This window comes from Lepeophtheirus salmonis, chromosome 7, assembly GCF_016086655.4.
Source record: "Lepeophtheirus salmonis chromosome 7, UVic_Lsal_1.4, whole genome shotgun sequence".
Lineage (NCBI taxonomy): Eukaryota > Metazoa > Arthropoda > Copepoda > Siphonostomatoida > Caligidae > Lepeophtheirus > Lepeophtheirus salmonis.
Window position 1 is genome coordinate 34,397,682 of NC_052137.2, and position 17,650 is coordinate 34,415,331.

The 17,650-nt window shown below is 31.3% G+C and overlaps 1 protein-coding gene and 1 pseudogene across 2 annotated transcripts in view; both read left to right on the forward strand.

Annotated features, from left to right (window-relative positions):
- The window catches only part of LOC121121286 (expansion), a 152,981-nt gene that overhangs the window by 120,958 nt on the left and 14,373 nt on the right, over window positions 1-17,650 (forward strand). The window lies entirely within an intron of this gene.
- Window positions 12,261-13,671, forward strand: LOC139906004 (large ribosomal subunit protein mL41-like; annotated as a pseudogene).

Below are 17,650 nucleotides of genomic sequence, written 5' to 3' on the forward strand. Positions count from 1 at the left end.
AAAAAAATTTTTTATGAACAGCTGTGGATTTTTTGATTTTTTTTCCTAAAAACTAGGGATTTTTGGAATTTTTTTTTTCAATAAATTTATATTTGAAATTTAATTTTTGAATTTTTTTTAATAGTTATGGATTTTTGTAATTTTTTTTTTTAAATTTTAACTTTTGGATTTTTTTTCAAAAATCCCCCCCCACACAAAAAAAAATATAGATATGTATATAATCACACAGACGGCCTTTATAAAAAATAATTATTTTCTTTTGAGTTGTTCCTTCATTAAATATCTCATTTCTTTTTAGGTAAGAATGAGTTTTATGGAAATCTCTTTAATATATAGCCTACAACATGGGTATGTATAAAAAAAACATGGAGATCATTAAAAAGTAAGACATTAAGTAGAGGAGTCCAAGGTTAACAACTGTGTGACCCATTTGGGCATCACCTCATGTACATCCAGATAGCTCTATATAACCCCACATACATAAAAACATAATTAACATCCGTTTTATTCATATAATGCTTTCGTCAATTCAAGGTCATGTTAAAAAAAAAATACGGAATTTGCAACACACGTCTTGCTTATTGTCGATGATGAGTAAGCAAGTTTGGTTTTTTTTCTGCGGAAGAGGGAGCCGAGTATTTTGTAAGCTTGAATGAAAATGAAAGATTTTTGAACTCTTTAATAGATATGTAGGTACCTAGTAATTATCTTGACCCTTATTAACTCCCATGAATGTGTGGGTTATTAAGAGTCATAATGATAAAACAGTCTAGTTTTATGAAGTACCTAAAAGGTGGATTTAAAAAAAAAGGTTCCTAAAAAAATGTCAGGTCTGATTTTTGTTAATCATGGTTCTCGGAAAATGTGTCCAGTTTGTGTATAAACATATGCAGCTTGTTCTGAAGGAACTTTGTGCCGTTATTTTATCATAGATCCAAAGGCAGATATCACTTCCTTCATAAAAAATAGACGCAATTTATAAAAGACGGCCTATAACTTTTTGGCCCTTGACCCCCCCCCTATAATTATTCTTTAAAACTTTACTACATATTGCCTACTTTCTTTGACTGGGCCTTGCACATAACTGTGATACTGCCCTCAACTATGAAATGGGGAGTTTGTCTTAGTAAAGGTTTCTTTCATTTTAAAAATGTGTTCCGTCAGTACTCAAACAAGCTAGAAGACCGAGTTTTCTCAAATATGAGTCTGGATTATATGTGTATCTTTTATGTTATGAATTATCGTTCAGTTCTATAATCAAACTATCCAAACCAGGATTAACAAATATTAGACCTGAATTTTCAATTAAATTTATTAAAATCCTCATTGTAGATACTTTATAAAACATTTCAGCTTCTATGCGAGGTACAATCGAGATAAAAAGTGAAAAATGTATTATCATGGCTTAATTAACGAACTATAAATGGGTAAATTCTATTTGAAAGCCCAAATTAAATTCAATAAATCAAATATAGAGTTTAAACTACATCTAATATTTTTGAGTATTTACTTACATCCCACTGATTTGAGTGCAAACCCCATAATTGTACTGTATGTAATATCGGAAGTAAAAAAAAATAATCGGGAATTTCTACTTTCCTTTTTTGAATATCAAATCATTAAAGAGACTGTATTCATAAATAAGTTATGGAAGGACAATTTGTTCCTAGCATTGTTTCCTCCAACTCCATATATATATTTTAATGTTTAATTCTGGAAGATTGTATCTATTACATAAATGTCAACAGGAAAAGGAAATGATGAAAAAATATATTTGTATAATATAAATCTACCTATGTATAATGGAGGATAAAAATAATGGAATTTAAATCCGCAGAAAATAATATCATTTATCCTCTTTCAATGTCTATATGTATGTCGAAGAAGAAAAACAGTCCGTAAGTTGTGGAATGGATTGCGTTACGAGGGTTAACATTTGTTTTTGATTAATCATGATAATCATTTAGGAGGCATGTAACATAAGCAGTAAGCATATATCTATGTAGGAATTCACATTTTCAAGTACATATATCCATGTATTAAGGTTTCTCATTCTCCGGGAAATTGTTGTTGAGTGGAATCCCGGGAAATATATATACATTTTTAAATAAATAAATACTCTGAAATTAAAGTATTTATTTATATACTTTAGAAAGAAATAATAGATTTAAAGTTATACCTATTATATTGGACTGGGGAAACAGTAATTTCGTATTTTCCGCCCTTTTTAAACCAGCTATATATTGTTCATTATTGGCCACATTGGTTCATACGATAAAGAGTTGTAAAAGTGTGAGCGTTTGATACAAACATTTTTGAGATAGATACACCAAGACATCATCGAGACAACACCAGGCTGCAACCATTTTGTCTGAACCTGGCAACAAGTGACTACAACCTATCCCTGGGGGTATAAATTTGGCATCAATAGAGGGCTTTGAAAATTGGAGTTTTTCGCCAAAAGGGGCAATGGCTTGAAATGAAAAAGGCATTATGAAGTTGGATTCTCATTGGCAACAATTTATCAAACAGAAGAGGCTACATTTGGGTTAAATCGGATGATTATAATAGTTCTAATAAAGCATTGAAATAGGGTGAAAAATACGAAATTACTTTTTCCTCAGCCTATTATATTCTTCATTTCTCTCATTATCACTAATAGTGCATGGGTGGGTTTTTATTAGGGACCGCAGGTCTTTTTTTTTTGGAATGGTGTAAAACATCGATTAATCCCAGAAAAAATAGGCTCTCAGGAGTAAAAGACTAGTATGAATATACCTATACGCACAAATTAAGGAATTTACTTACAAAATAAGTTAACATTTAACTTGTATTGAGAGAAGGATGACCTTGGTTGACCTCTCCGTGAAAGTAGTTCACGATAATAGACACTAAAATATAATATACTTATACGTACAGTTAATAGCGTAATTAAGGAGATGGTTGTGCGCACATCGAGGGAATGAAAGTCGTAGGATGATGCAAAGATATTCTTACTCTGTTTTAGAAATAAGCACATGCTTGGCTAATCATTAATAAAAAACATCAATTTGAGAAATGAACATTGTTAAATAACTATGCTAGAACTTACTTCATACTAACTAAGAAGGAAAAATCTTTCTCCTACATAGTAATAATAATAATAATGGATAAATAAAGGTCAAAGGGTCATGAACAGTAAGTCATTTATGTCTATTGAAAATTGACATTGAACTCATGGAGGGAAAAAAAAGGTTCTTGCATCCATCTATGGTTGAATTAAATTAGAGGGTTCTCACTAATGATGGGACGATTAATCGGGATCGGGTGTTTTTCTGGAATCAGCATCGGTAAAATTATGATTAATTTGTAATTCTTATGTGTGATTGATTATTTATTACTGTTATTTAACAATTTATTACTATTTTTTCAAAAAATCCTATAGTAAAAATGTAATTTTTGAAGGTTTTTTTTTTTTTTTTTTTTTTTTTGAGAACTGCTGTGGATTTTAATTTTTTCTCCCAAAAATTTAGTATTTGAATTTTTTCTTACAAAAAATTTTATATAAGCAATTTCATTTTTGAAATGTTCTTCCTAAAAAATTATATTTTGAGAAAAACTGGGGATTTTTTAAATTTTTTTGGAAAAAAAATTAATTTATTGCGAATAGTTGTGAATTTTAAAATTTTTTAGAAAAGTTTTAAATATAAATTTGAAATTTTGTTCCAAAACATTTCATATTTAATGAAAAAAATATAATCCTGTGGACCCCTCTGATGGTGAAATGGTATTTTTAACTATTATTTAAAATATTAAAGAATCGGAATTGACATGTTGAATTTATACTAAAATTGCATCGATATATTTTTTGGAATCGTCCTATCACTAGTTCTCAACAAAAATAATATGACTGAGGAAATAATGATATACAATTTTTTTTTTTTTATTATTATTTTTTTTTTTTGCTCAAAATGGGTATGGCATTGTCCAAAAAGCATTAATCAATACAATGACCTCAAATGAATGCCAATAGGGGGATTCAAGGCTCTGAAATGGGTTTTGAGATTATGTACATGCAAATATGTCAATTATATGTATGTATAATCTGCATCTGCATATTGCATCAACCTCAAAAAATATCAGGCCCTTGACCAACTACCGACAAAGCGATAATCACATTAATTATATCACGAAGAATTAATTTCAATACCAGTAGTATGTAATATGTATACGTACATATGTGTCTGTCTAAAGTCCTTTCGTGGCTATTAAAGCAAAAATAAAAATGGAAAGTTGAGATTTTGAAACCATATGATTTTATTTATATATGTGTACGTATGTGTGTGTTTTTTTGTTTTTTTTTCTTTCAATTTCTAGTATTTTAATGATGATTACTTTTTTTCGTGTTATTGACAGACTTTCCGTCAGAGAAACTATCAACGTGAATCTGCGGTTCAATAACTTTGATTTGTATTGACTAATAAAAAATTATTCATTGATGTGTTTATGTTTGTCATTGATAGTGGTAGTATTAAATGTAGCCTAATTTGATTAAAAAGACGATAAAGATCTTGCAAAAAGGAATTGGTAGGAAGAAGATATAAGAGGGGGACGGGGGACTAGTAAATCCCAATCATGAGTATAAAAACAAATGAACCCAAGGGAAACATCATCATTCGAAAGCTCAAAAGTGTTCCATCAAGTGTATCATCTCCATCAACTAAAATATATTCAAATGAGTTCTGTATTTCATGATCCAGCCGGCGACAAAATGGATGGAATGATTTCTCCATCTCTTAGTATGTTTGAGGACAACCCTGTTTGGAGACCCACATCCACTCCCACTTCATCACCTGGACCTAGTCGACGCCTTTATGATCAACATTACTATGATCGCCCTTATTATTCACCACCTGATGGCTCCTCATCTGAAGATGAGGCGCCTCAGCTACCCAATTTTCCACTTGTGGGAGACAACGTCCGCTGCTTCAACTTTGATGCTCTCCTTCTACTCATTGACGTAGAAATTGCAAAGTATGAACGTTCCCAACGAAGGAAAGCATATAAGAACCGGAACATTGTGCGAGAAGAAGAAATCGCATGGCTGTACGATTATCCGAGCCAGGATCTTCATCGTGTGTGGCATCAAGTCCAAACCACAGTACTTGCTCCGGATCCTCCTGTTGTTTATAATCCGGAATTTGATGAATATGCAAGTACCTACTATAAATCCGGTCCCGTCAATCTCATAGAGAGCTACGAAGAGTACTATAAGAACCTTTTGGAGGTGTTTGAATCTCCTAAGGAAGAGAAGACAGGGGAAAAAGAAGAAGAGATGAAAGAGGAGCCATTGGAAATTAAAGAAGACTCGGTCTCTGAGGAAGAGACGAGCGAGGAAGATGTTCTGGAAGAATCTCAAGATACTTCATGAACTCTTAATACGAAAGTTGAAGCAAGAGAAGAAGAAAAACGAAGAAAACACTTATTAAAAAAAAGTATATATAGTTGGTGGAAAAATTATATAAAAATGTGTAAAATGGATTAATGCTACAATATTCCATGGATGATGAGCGAAACGAATGATGGAAAGGGATAAGATAAGATAGATTGATAGGCTGGAGGATTGTCTATCCACATTACAAGTAACAGGTGAGAATTTGGAGCCAAAGCCTTGGATTACTTTTTTTTTTTTTTGAAAAAATATGTTATGTACTCAGATGATGATGATGATGATGATGATGTAGCAACTGCCTTTTGAGCCTACATTTTGTAGGAATAACCTGTATAGACACATAATACCTATGTACATAATAATAAAAGATGCTCCAATCCGGGAAATAATGTGGAACTACATATGTACATGATATCCTATTTTTATTTTCATTGAAATACAATCTGTATCTAGGTATGTTATGGGGAGAAAAAAAGGTATCTAAGGATTATTCATAAATACATGAATGTATGTATTCATATTTTGGGCGTTTACAATAATATCCAAAATGCTCATAATGATAATAGCAATAATTTCTCCTTATATGAATTACGTACCTAACTGAGGTATAATCTCTTCCAAATTAAAGAATATATTGTTAGATCCTCAATTTTTGTATTCTTCTTCTCATTACTCTCAAGCACGTAAAGAGGTTAGTAACTGGTGATGGGATGGGATGGTGGTACTGGTGGCATTGAGTCATAGAAACCCTCAATTGTTCATTGATATATAGATATATATGTATGTACACTTATTCATTTCATTTTTACTAATTAAAAACTTAAAGATAGAAAAAAAACACAAATTAAAATCTGGCAAAGAAATGATTCACTTCTACCGGCATAATTGTATATATGTATATATACGTATACCTACACATGTATTCCCTGTCCTCCAATGACGCAGGGTACTACAAGCACATACATAGAACATATAATATATAGTACATACAAGGCACTATCCTGAGAAATTATTCTAATTCTTCAAGGTTAAACCCATGGATGTTCGTGACTTGGAAAAGAAGGAGAGAAATACGTACATACGTATATACAAAAAATAGTGTGTACCTATAATACATATATATATAAGTGACTTTGCATGTATATATCTTACAAAAGGAATCTTAACAGAAATGGTTATCGCATGGAGAAGAGATGAAGAATGTGGTGTTTTCTCTCTCTCTCTCTCTCTTTTCTTCCTTATAGTAGTATCTCAAAGATTTACGAGGTCGGTTTTTTTTTTTTTTGCAATATAATGAAGTGACGTACTCAAGTGTATATGTAGTAGTTAAATACAAATGTTGGGAGACGGCTTGAGAATCCTAGAGCTGTTTGAGTCCTTTAAAGCAGGGGTTCTCAACTTTTTGCAACTGAAGGCTACCTTGTGACTGTCAAAACATTTCTGAGGCACACATTTACAAATAAAGAGTAAGAAAACTGAGCTTTATATTGAAGGTATTTATTGTATTATGCTCATAATTTATAAAAACTGTCCAAAGATTCTCCCAGGAGAGTAATGAAGGGTTAAATCAGTCCTATAATATTAAAGGAACATTCAGAAGCACCCATACCCCTTCTCCAAAAACCCTTTATTGTGCAAAAGTGTCAAATCTTCTCATGAAACAATATAAGAGTTACATCTTTCACTTACTCCACACCCACATAGTCATTGAGTCTAGATCATGAGCTCTCAACCATTTGGAGCTGAAAGCAACCTTGTGATTGTCAAAACATTCCCAATAAATGTTTACAATCCAAACATGTTCATAGAAGAAAAATCATAAACTTGGCTGTAGATATGTGCTGTACCACAGTCAGCCCTAATGACTCAAATACATATTATACTTAACCTCACTGAGAGAATTGGACTTGCCTCTGGAAAATAATAAGATCAGGTCATGGCAGGATAGGTGGGAGACTGACACGTAGAATAGTATTCAAAGTTGTTTTCAGTTTGTTTCTTGCCTTGGATTTTGTATCATATTTTTTTAATCTATGGGTATACTCAATAGAAAATACCCGTGTCTGCCCGAGTCTCAGCCTCCTTAAATAGGCCTAGCATCCTACCAACTCTATGTTTTACCAGATACCTTTTTTTGCATATTAGTAATAAAATAATCTAGTGCATCTCCCTTCGCAACCCACTGGTTGATAACCTCTGATTTAAAGAAGTTTAGGCTAGACTATTCTCGAAAAGAAAAACTAGGCTTAGACCGATCCCAAAGTAAAATTCAGTCTGGATTGGTCTTGCAAAATTTGGTAGGGCAGATTCCATAGATGAATTGTTGATGACGTATCTGCGTTTCAAAATAAATCATTTTTGCACAACTCATAATTCAAGATAGTGAGAAAACAGGTTCATTGATTGAGATCTATATTTGAGATCGAAAAAATTTAGGATTTATTTGTCATGTAATTGATAAAAAAACTATGCTTTATTTAAGAAAATGAAATATCTCTAATTCAAATAGTTGAGCGCACTAATGTTTCCGCTTTTTATGCCTATGGATTACATCATCGCCTAATAAATAAAGGTTACATGATTTGCAAAATATTTCCACACATGTATCTATATATATATATACATATATACTCACATAAGCAAACGTTTGCTTTTAAAAAGAATGTTCCGAGTCACTTTATGAAGGTATGTACTTACCTAATGTATGTAGAAGAAATAAGTAAACTAAAAGAGCATTTTTTTCTTTATACAAGAACTTTACCAATCTCCAAATCATCATTACCTATGCTAAGGTCAGTGCCAGTTTTAAGAGGTTCATCTAGGACAATTCCTCTAGGTTTTAAGTATTAAATTGGTATCCACACATTGTACATTGTATAGCAGTTACTATCAATTGTTGTTAAAAATTTGTCAAAAAAGTACCATTATACATATTGTCAAAGTTTTTAGCCTAAGAAAATGTTTTGAAGTGAAATTAGTCTATTAATTTTTTCTTTGACAATAAAAAGAAACACAAATCTTGTCATTCAACAAATTACAAGCTTGCAAAAATGTAAATTTTTAATATTCTTTTTTGTCAAAAATAGCAAAGCTTCTTTTAAAACAAAAAAATCGTAATGCTAAATGTGTCCTAACAAAAAAATAAAAATGGCACACCAATAAAACAAAGTTATGAGTTAGTCACCTAATCTTGCGCACCCTTCCAAGAAAAATCCTAGTCATTGCTCTGAAAGAGTCCCGCTTATTGTTTTTGTCTAAGGTCCTGCTCACAATGAAACTATTGTTAGATTTTGGGGGACACGTTTATTGTACATATACTATTAATTTTTGGCAAATATCCTACAATGGAAATACGAGTACAAACATTATAACTGTTCAAAAAGTGTTTGGGGCCAAGGCCCCTTCTAGTCCCAGACTTCTCAATTGTATATGAAGGGATATGAACAATAAATATACAAATATAACTTAACTTATTCACTCAATTGTGAATTGCCATTCGATTAGACATGGAACGAATCCTACGCCTTATAAAAATTGCACTCATTGGATGAAAAGGCAAGGATTCTCTATATTCAAATTAAAAACTAGGAAATAGGTATTATTGATTTATTTCTTGAGTTGCTTCGTACACACATAAAACAAAGTATTGCCAGTTTTAAATATTTAGGTAATAAACGTATTTTAATTAACATCCCAAAATACATATTACTCAATCATGGAATGTTTTATTTCGCTATTGATTTGATACGGACTTCAAACATCAAATCTCCTCCCCAACACGATATTGTGCGTAGTCCTACATAAATATCACAATATGTAACGCGATTTGGACTTCCTGAACAAGCAAATAAAATACAAGGACTCCTTCTCTTTCTAAGTGATAATCCCTCAAATTAATCTTGATAAATGGGGCTTTAATGCGCACATACAAACCCTTTTAAAATGACGATTTATCTACAAAGATGTATTGATATTTACTTGTACCTACATAGATTCATTTTATTTGATAAACTGTTTCTAATCATTCACTATATATTTATTTTATTTGATAAACTGTTTCTAATCATTCACAATATATTTATTTTTTTGATAAGACAGTGCTTTGAACGATTTGCTTGAAATATAGCCATTATAAAAATGACTTCCTTGTTAGTTAAAATTGGGAACAATACTGAATTGGTGTTCCAACGTGTAAATATTTTGATGCTTGACCGTTTAAATGAATATTACTATATAATCAAATTTCAAATATAACTATTGGATCGAGTAATAAGTTGTGTATCCAAAGCAACCTTACGCAGTTTTGTCTTTAAATCGATAACATAGTAATAAAATTTAAGATTACTTTTTAAATCATCTACTTGCAAATTTTAATCATAAAACTCGTTCATCAATCAAGATCCTTATCGCCGAGGCACTCGGAATTTTTGTTTTTAAACAAACAAGAGTTTTATTTGTGTAGCCATTTCATTATCGTCACTTTTTCGCCTATTTAGTATAATCACTAACTCATGTGAATAATTGCTATAAATGCAAAACTATATTCCTTCTGGCCTAAGGGGCCCTTTAAACTTCCTACTTCTTTTTGTGTACAACTGCAAACTAAATTGCTTTCAATATCGCCTTTTTGAGTTATTTAAGCTATTTATGTTTGGAACTAGGAAAAATACGAGATAATATTATATCACAATATATGATCCTATTATAAGATTAATATTTACTTTTCTGTCTACTATTTTTCTCGTTTAATCGGATTTTAAGCTTTTTAGCTCTCCTAGTTAAAACTTTGTGCACACAAATTATTTTCATGTTTATTGTTATTTCTGCAAATATCAGTCATTATAGAGTTTGAATGAAGAATATACCTACATCGGTCTACGTGAAATGAATAATATAAATAAATTATAGATATTTAAACCACATAAGTGTTAAAAAGCCAAAATAAAATTATTTACATCTTTAAAATTTCTTTATTCTTTATAATCGACAATTAATAATAGTCAATAAAACTTCATCAAAACCCTTTTGGTTTTTTGTGGAATGATAAAAGTGTATAAATTGTAGACATAAACTTAAACTTAATCATGTTAGTCAGATCGTGAAGTCCAGTAAAAATCCCCCTTACCAACTATTCTTAAATATTGTCTAATTCTTCTTCTACCATTTTGTGAATGAGTACACTTTTGCAATAAATGAATATCACCCTCATCTTGCTCCTCACACAGACTGCAAAAACTTATACCACTATTTCTCACGCATTTATTAGTAGGCAGAAAATTCGTAACGGGCCAAACATTTTACCCACCATGTGTAATGGGAAATTAGAGGGCATTGAATGTTTTTTTTGCTTTGTGATATTATCAACATTTTGACTAGAGAGCTTCAAATTGAATGACACCAAAGTTTACGTTTTGTCGTTTCTCCTTCAGTCGAACGCAACTTTTTCCTTCCTACGCAAAATCATCTGAAAGGGTTAATTCATGGAGGTTGCGTGGTTAGGAATAGAGTAATATTCACGCTCCAACTCGACTCGCTTTATTAAATAAACAAAAATTTAGTGTTCCTTGCAGCTGTTTTTATTAATTTTCATAACTTGACTCTTGTATGATTTTAAGAGCTATTCCCTAAATAATAATCAACAGTTGGCAAAAAGAAAAATACAAAAGACTAGATGCCATATGATATTGTTTTTTTTGTTTTGTTTTTTCCATTGACAGTCGAAGTTGAGTGTGGATAAAAAAGCTAATGATATTTGCAGACAAAAATATCCCTAAGTACACTACCTTATACAAATATACATAACGTGGTCTTTGTTTACTTACTTGGCTTATAGCTTTGTTGAGCACTGAAGGGAGGACATTATAAATTTGGATTCTAGTAGGAAACATTATCATACATTTAAGCCAATGGTTAATATTTCACAATTTAGAGTGCAAGGCAACATATATGATCATCACCATCCACAATTATTATAAATTTACACATATGCATAAAATACCTTCATAAACATTGAGACGACCACAACTTTGAATGCAGAAGAAGGGTATCTGTGTATTTTTCTTTCTTTCCAGGAAGACACCTAAATAATTAGTTCAAATACTTATATACATGTATAAAATATGTATATTCGAGGACACAAGAAATGTATGAATTAAATAAGTTTAGATAATTCGAACCTTTTTTTATTTCTTTAATGCCTTCAATGAAGACATGATTATATTCTTGAAAAATAAACCATGATGTGACAAAAACTTTTTGGATTGGATCCGTGGATTTTGCATGATACTAATAAGTAATATATTTTTCTTGGGAGGCATCGGTCCCAAAATTGGAAGACTGGTCCATCCATTACATCCGAATGGGACGCAAGAGCCATCCCATAAATAAAGAAGGGATCTATGAAAAGGATAAAATAAATTTAAGGATTAGAAAAGGAAAAAAGATTGTTACGCATGCTCTGTCTTATTTTTTGTTTATTATTTAATCGGTCGTCGTGGTGTTAACTTCTTCCTCTGAAGTAAGCATTCTTGCCAATCTTTGCTATAAATTGTAATTTTTAATATTTTTCTGCACTAATGCTATTTTATATGTAGAAAGTATTCCCCTTTATGGCTGTAATTCCTTTAGCCTTTCCAAAATCATATAATTAATTCCGTAATACCATATTCTTCGTTCCCGCCTTTTCCTCCAGCATTACAACAATCCAATTTCAACCCATCAAACAATATTTGATAAATGATAGATATCTACCGATGGCCTGGTCAGAAATAAATTTTCTATAGTTTTAACAAGCTAAATTTAGACTTTAATTAAGTATAAATTAAGAATAATGGCGAATTATTCCCGTGCTTTAAAGCTACTAAAAGTTGTATTAAGTTAAGGATGAAAAAATTTTACATAAAAATAGGGGTAATTTTTTTTTTTTTTGCAAAATACTTGATTTGTTGTGAATAGCTTTGGACTTTAAAGTTTTTTTCCATATAAGGAATAATTTTGTCTGAATAGCTTTGGATTTTTGAAAATTTTTTAAAAAAAAAAAAATTCATTTTCTATGGATAGCTATGGATTTTTAATTTTTTTCCCTGTAAACGCCTTTTTGCTGTCTAGATCCTTGCATGATTAAGAGAAAAAGATCTTGTTTACACAAATAAATGCACGGATTGCACACTGAGGGAATGATACAACAATCGTGATGCCTTCACGATTTACATTATTTCCTTGTTTGCCAATAGGTACATAATGTACAAAGCCTATTATTGAGTTTGATTCGCTTATTAGGTATAATCATTTTTTTGGAAGTGTCCATTATAATAAATAGACATTGAATATTTTTAAAAGAATATTGGTGTTTCATGCTTCTTAAAAGATACATGTACTACATTAACAAGTCTTTTTTTTCAAAATGATAATATAAAGACATAATAAATCGTGATGTAAAATACCTAAATATTGCATTGAATAGACCAAGTAAATAATACGTGTCTCTGACTAACAGATAGATATCCTCCACCCCTTCATTCAAAAGAATTATTTATCAACTTCCTGTGCACAACACCAGCGTTAGAATGAATTCGATTAGAAAAAAATCTTCTGGGGAAGGTTTAAAGTCGGAAATAAACGTCATTTGCCCCCAGACAAAAGTAAACTCTTCAAGAAATTCTAGGACAAGCCTGAACTGAATCACCCCACAACAAAATACGGTTGTTGGGCTACTGGAATTTTGTCACAAACTCGGTTGGGAATCTATTCCTGAAATGAGGCCAGAACTCCTTAAACTGGATTTAACGGTTTTCAAGCTTAAACCTTATGTTTTATACCGTGCTAAGAATGTTCTTCAAGAAGAGCTCACTTCCAAGGATTTATTTAACGCCGTATATGGTAGCAAAATTTGTAAAAGACTTCAAAACGGACAAGTTAATTGAGGACGAAAGCTCATTTGAGCTTAGTTCATTCAAAAAATGACTATTCATAAAGCATATGTTGCTGCTAAAAAAACTGCTTCATGTATATAACAAGGAGAAGAAGGTCAGGATTTGCAGTTTAAGCTAAAATATAAGAGATACTATATATATTAATAATTACAGGAGTCCTATCATTATAATGTGTTATTTTTTATTTTATTTTGTCAATGAATAAAAATTTAAAAAAAAGTCATTTTTCAAAACCATGAATGATATAAAGACATAAAAAATCGTGTTACAAATATTTATTGATGTACAATACCTCGATTATTTTGAAGGAAGCCCTTGCGTAACTTTTAAATAAATTTATACAAGATATTTACTTCACCTCACTAGTATAAAATGTGACTGTACATTTTTCTCCCCCCCCCTTTATAAGTGTTCTGAACGTTGATTGGTTGAATTTGAATTAGTTTATGTTAATTGTAAGCAATTCTCAACCACAATTCAATAATAATTCCATTGTTTGGAATAATGGGATGATTTGTGGCCTTTTCTCTCTTTCTTTTTAGGAAAGGTTGCGATATAGTACAATAACACGTTGGATAGTTAAAAATAATATCATCAAAATATTAACAAATAATAATTATGAATATTTAATATTCATAAGTTAGTAGGGATCGGATGTAAATTTGACTCCTCACATCGACTTTGTCTTGTTGCATCATTTGAGAAGGAATCCGTTTCTAAAAATAGATAGATGTATATAATTAAGAATAATTATGATTTGAACGCTTATTTTTTTAAACCCTATAATTTTCCATGTAAGATACATGCTCTACGAGAATGATGTAAACCAACGTAAAATGTAACCCTAATATTCGAGACTCCATAATTGATAATGATAATTAATTTTATTTATGATAAATTGATGAATCTTTGATTCTTTTGTTTTTTTCTTTTTTCTTTAAACTGCTCTATTGATTCAAAAGTATGTTACAAAGCTTGGACCCATTTACGCTTCTTCCTTTTCGTATAATTTCCGGCGTTTAATCGTTAATTCATTCCTGTTCATTCATACATTTTTTATAAATAAAACGATAACCCCTGATTGATTTTTGTCATAATTTGGTTGCCATCGAAAAAAACTTTTTCCCCATCATATCCGTTTTGATGTACTGAGTGGGGACGCAAACCTTGCAGTTCCATGACTAAAAAACCTAATATTTATGGAATTAAGAAAAGAAAAACCCAATACCAATTTGTGATATGTTTATATAAGTACTATATTTAGCAGTATTTTGTATTCATTATGACCTCCTTTACAAGTAATATAAGCCTCTGCACTGCGGCGATCAGATTGGCTGCTCTTGAAAATTATTGCCGCCTACATAGCGTACTATGCTGCCATGATTGCAGCTCAGGGGCATGAAAGGTGCTGCGAAATTATTTTCCAAGGCATCGTAAACTGCAAAGACGGGGAGGGGGGGTTGAGGTCAGGGCTGGAGGGGCCACATGGGCAGGCCAAAAGTCAGTTATATTATTTCTACATAAATTCGGGTTCTTCTTAGCTGTATGACGATGTAATTGATATATTAATGTTGTTGGCAGTCCGGATGAAGATGCTAACGGTCTCAGCAGCCTTCTCCGGACTAAAACTGGCGCTGAGGAGATTGCACACGCGTTGCCTCCTCCTTTGTTGTTACTTCTACATTTTTAAATTGAGAAATATGGTGGAAAAAAACTTGTTTATTTTTGTTTCATCTCTCGTTTGGTTGCGTAATGAAAGCTCGCTATTAAAGTGGATAAAATCGTACTTAAATGCTAAAGTAAGTTCTGTGTCCCCACTCTGTACAAAAATGACGTCACAGAACCATTTGACGTACGTAATTTTTCATGATACTCTGCACATCTGTCGAACAAAAAAAAAGTATATTTATGAGCAACAAAATTGGGATAAAAAATAAAAACGTGGCGATGTTTTACTTATTATTGGTTTTAGCTTTTGTTTTTAGAGAACTATAAATAATAAACAGAAAAATGAAAGCATTCATAGATTTTTTTTCGTTTAAGCGTTCATGCCCTTATGTAACGAACTAAGTACACAATTATCCAGCGTATTCATTTCATACATTCAAGTCTTGACATGCATCATTTGATTCTTATTTGTCAACACCGTATTATGTTCTTGTTATTGTTGTACAAGGTACAATTGCGTTGGGAGTGGCTCTATTTATTAAAAAAGACATCATCATGTCTATTTCATGGCTGAGTGATTTCTTAGCTTTGTTTTCTTTTCATAACTCACGTGAAGTCGAGGATGAATTCCTCCTCTACATACATATTGAGGCTCTTCAATAAAGCATCTTTCATTGAATATGTAATAAGAAATATGTTTAAGGAACAACAACGCATTCTACCTCCTTGGGATTTTATATATATATATATACGTGGATGTCTGTTCATCAAAAGGAAATGACAATGTTATCAATACCCTGTGGGGTCCTGTTGGAACATGCTGGGATGAAATAATAAAGCTACTATATAACATGTATCCCTCTGTCTCCTTACAAATGAAAGGAATAATCGTATACCTACTCCTATTTAATAATAACTGCTCTATCATTTTAAATGAACTTTTAAAAACCTCAATAAACGTCTTCAATATCCAAGTCATTCATTACTATGACTTGAAATCCATCCATAGAGATGCCCCTGACTATCGAGGGGTCATCTAGTTGTAGAATTGATGACAAATACTACGTGTTTTGTCAATTAATTAATTGCCTAACTTAAAAGAAAAGTTTTTGTCATTTTTCTCAAATTTTGCAAAAAAGTTTACAGGTCACATTTGTTGTTTTTTTTCTAGATAAAGAGTTTTGTCAAATTCTTTTATACTAAAAAAACATAATATGTCTAAATTGTCAAAGATTTGTCATACATCTGCAGGCCTCCTTGATGACATTATCAGTATTCTCTCCCCCCTACTTACAAACATACATTCCGGCTCCAGTGCCCTGTCCATAGAGAGACAAGATCATTTTTATATGAATACCAGTAATATTATAAAAGGATCGGTTCAAAAGGCTAGAAATTAAATATCTATGTCATTTTGTTTTTCATATACAGCTGCTTTAATGCATACTCGGAAATAGGTAGAAGCTACCTATATAAGTGCTTCTTGTTCCCTCCCTTGGACTCTACGTGACATTAAATAACTATACACACAGTTGTGAAATGATTGCAAATATTATTTTTGATCAGTTATGAAATACAATTAATATAGCTAATCATAAAAAGTGTCTAATCAGAATAACTAATCAAATATATGAAGCATCTTCATCCACTTTACATAATATTAGACGTGTGTTCATTCCACAAACATTTCCTTGAATAGCTTATACTAGTGGTACTATCCTACATGGCTCGGAGTTATTAGGTGTTGACAAATAACAGACTTTACTTGAATAATATAAAAGATGACTTCCCAATAAATCCGAATTGTTACTCTCTACACACACTCATGGATACACTGTATACTTAGTAGTTCTCTCCTTAAGAATGAAAGAATACTCATAACAGATTGAGAAAATAAAATATTGTTTAGGCTACCAACATCCAACTACCATACCAACTAGCACACTAAAAACTTACGATGTAAAATCCTAAATATTTTTACTTCCCTTTTCTTTTCTTCCTAAATATGACGTGCTGAGCTTTAGCTAAACAAACTCGTTGCTAAACCTCACCAAAAACCACTTATCTTATTGTTATGTACTTACAATTTATTTCTTAATATGACGCATACCCTCGATCCAAGAGTTTTTATTTATTTTATAAATGACTTAAAGGGACATCCATTGGGGGAAATAATTGCTTTATTAATACAGACTATATGGTAGTGCATACTTTAAAAAACACAATTTTAATTGTCGAAGTCTTTCCCAAAACTGTTGAAAGCTGTTCTTGATATCTATATTTTACGATTTTGAGGGTTTAAAGAACATTTATTGGGCTGTTTTTAAAGGAAATATTGATATTTGGAAAGCGTAGTGACGCATTATTACTAAATCATTTTAAAGTTTCAATACAAACTATTTATAATAATTAATTTTGACCATGATAACTTTTGTAAGACAGAGCTAAATTAGACATCGCTGGTGGTTTGAAATTAAAACTTGGTCAACAATATTAAATCGGAGCTACAAAAAAAAAGGTTTTTTTTTGTAATTTTTTCATAAAATTACATCTTTTTTTGTTAAGAAAAAAAAGAAGAATGTTCTGTACGCCTTTAAAAACGATTACGACTTTAATTTCG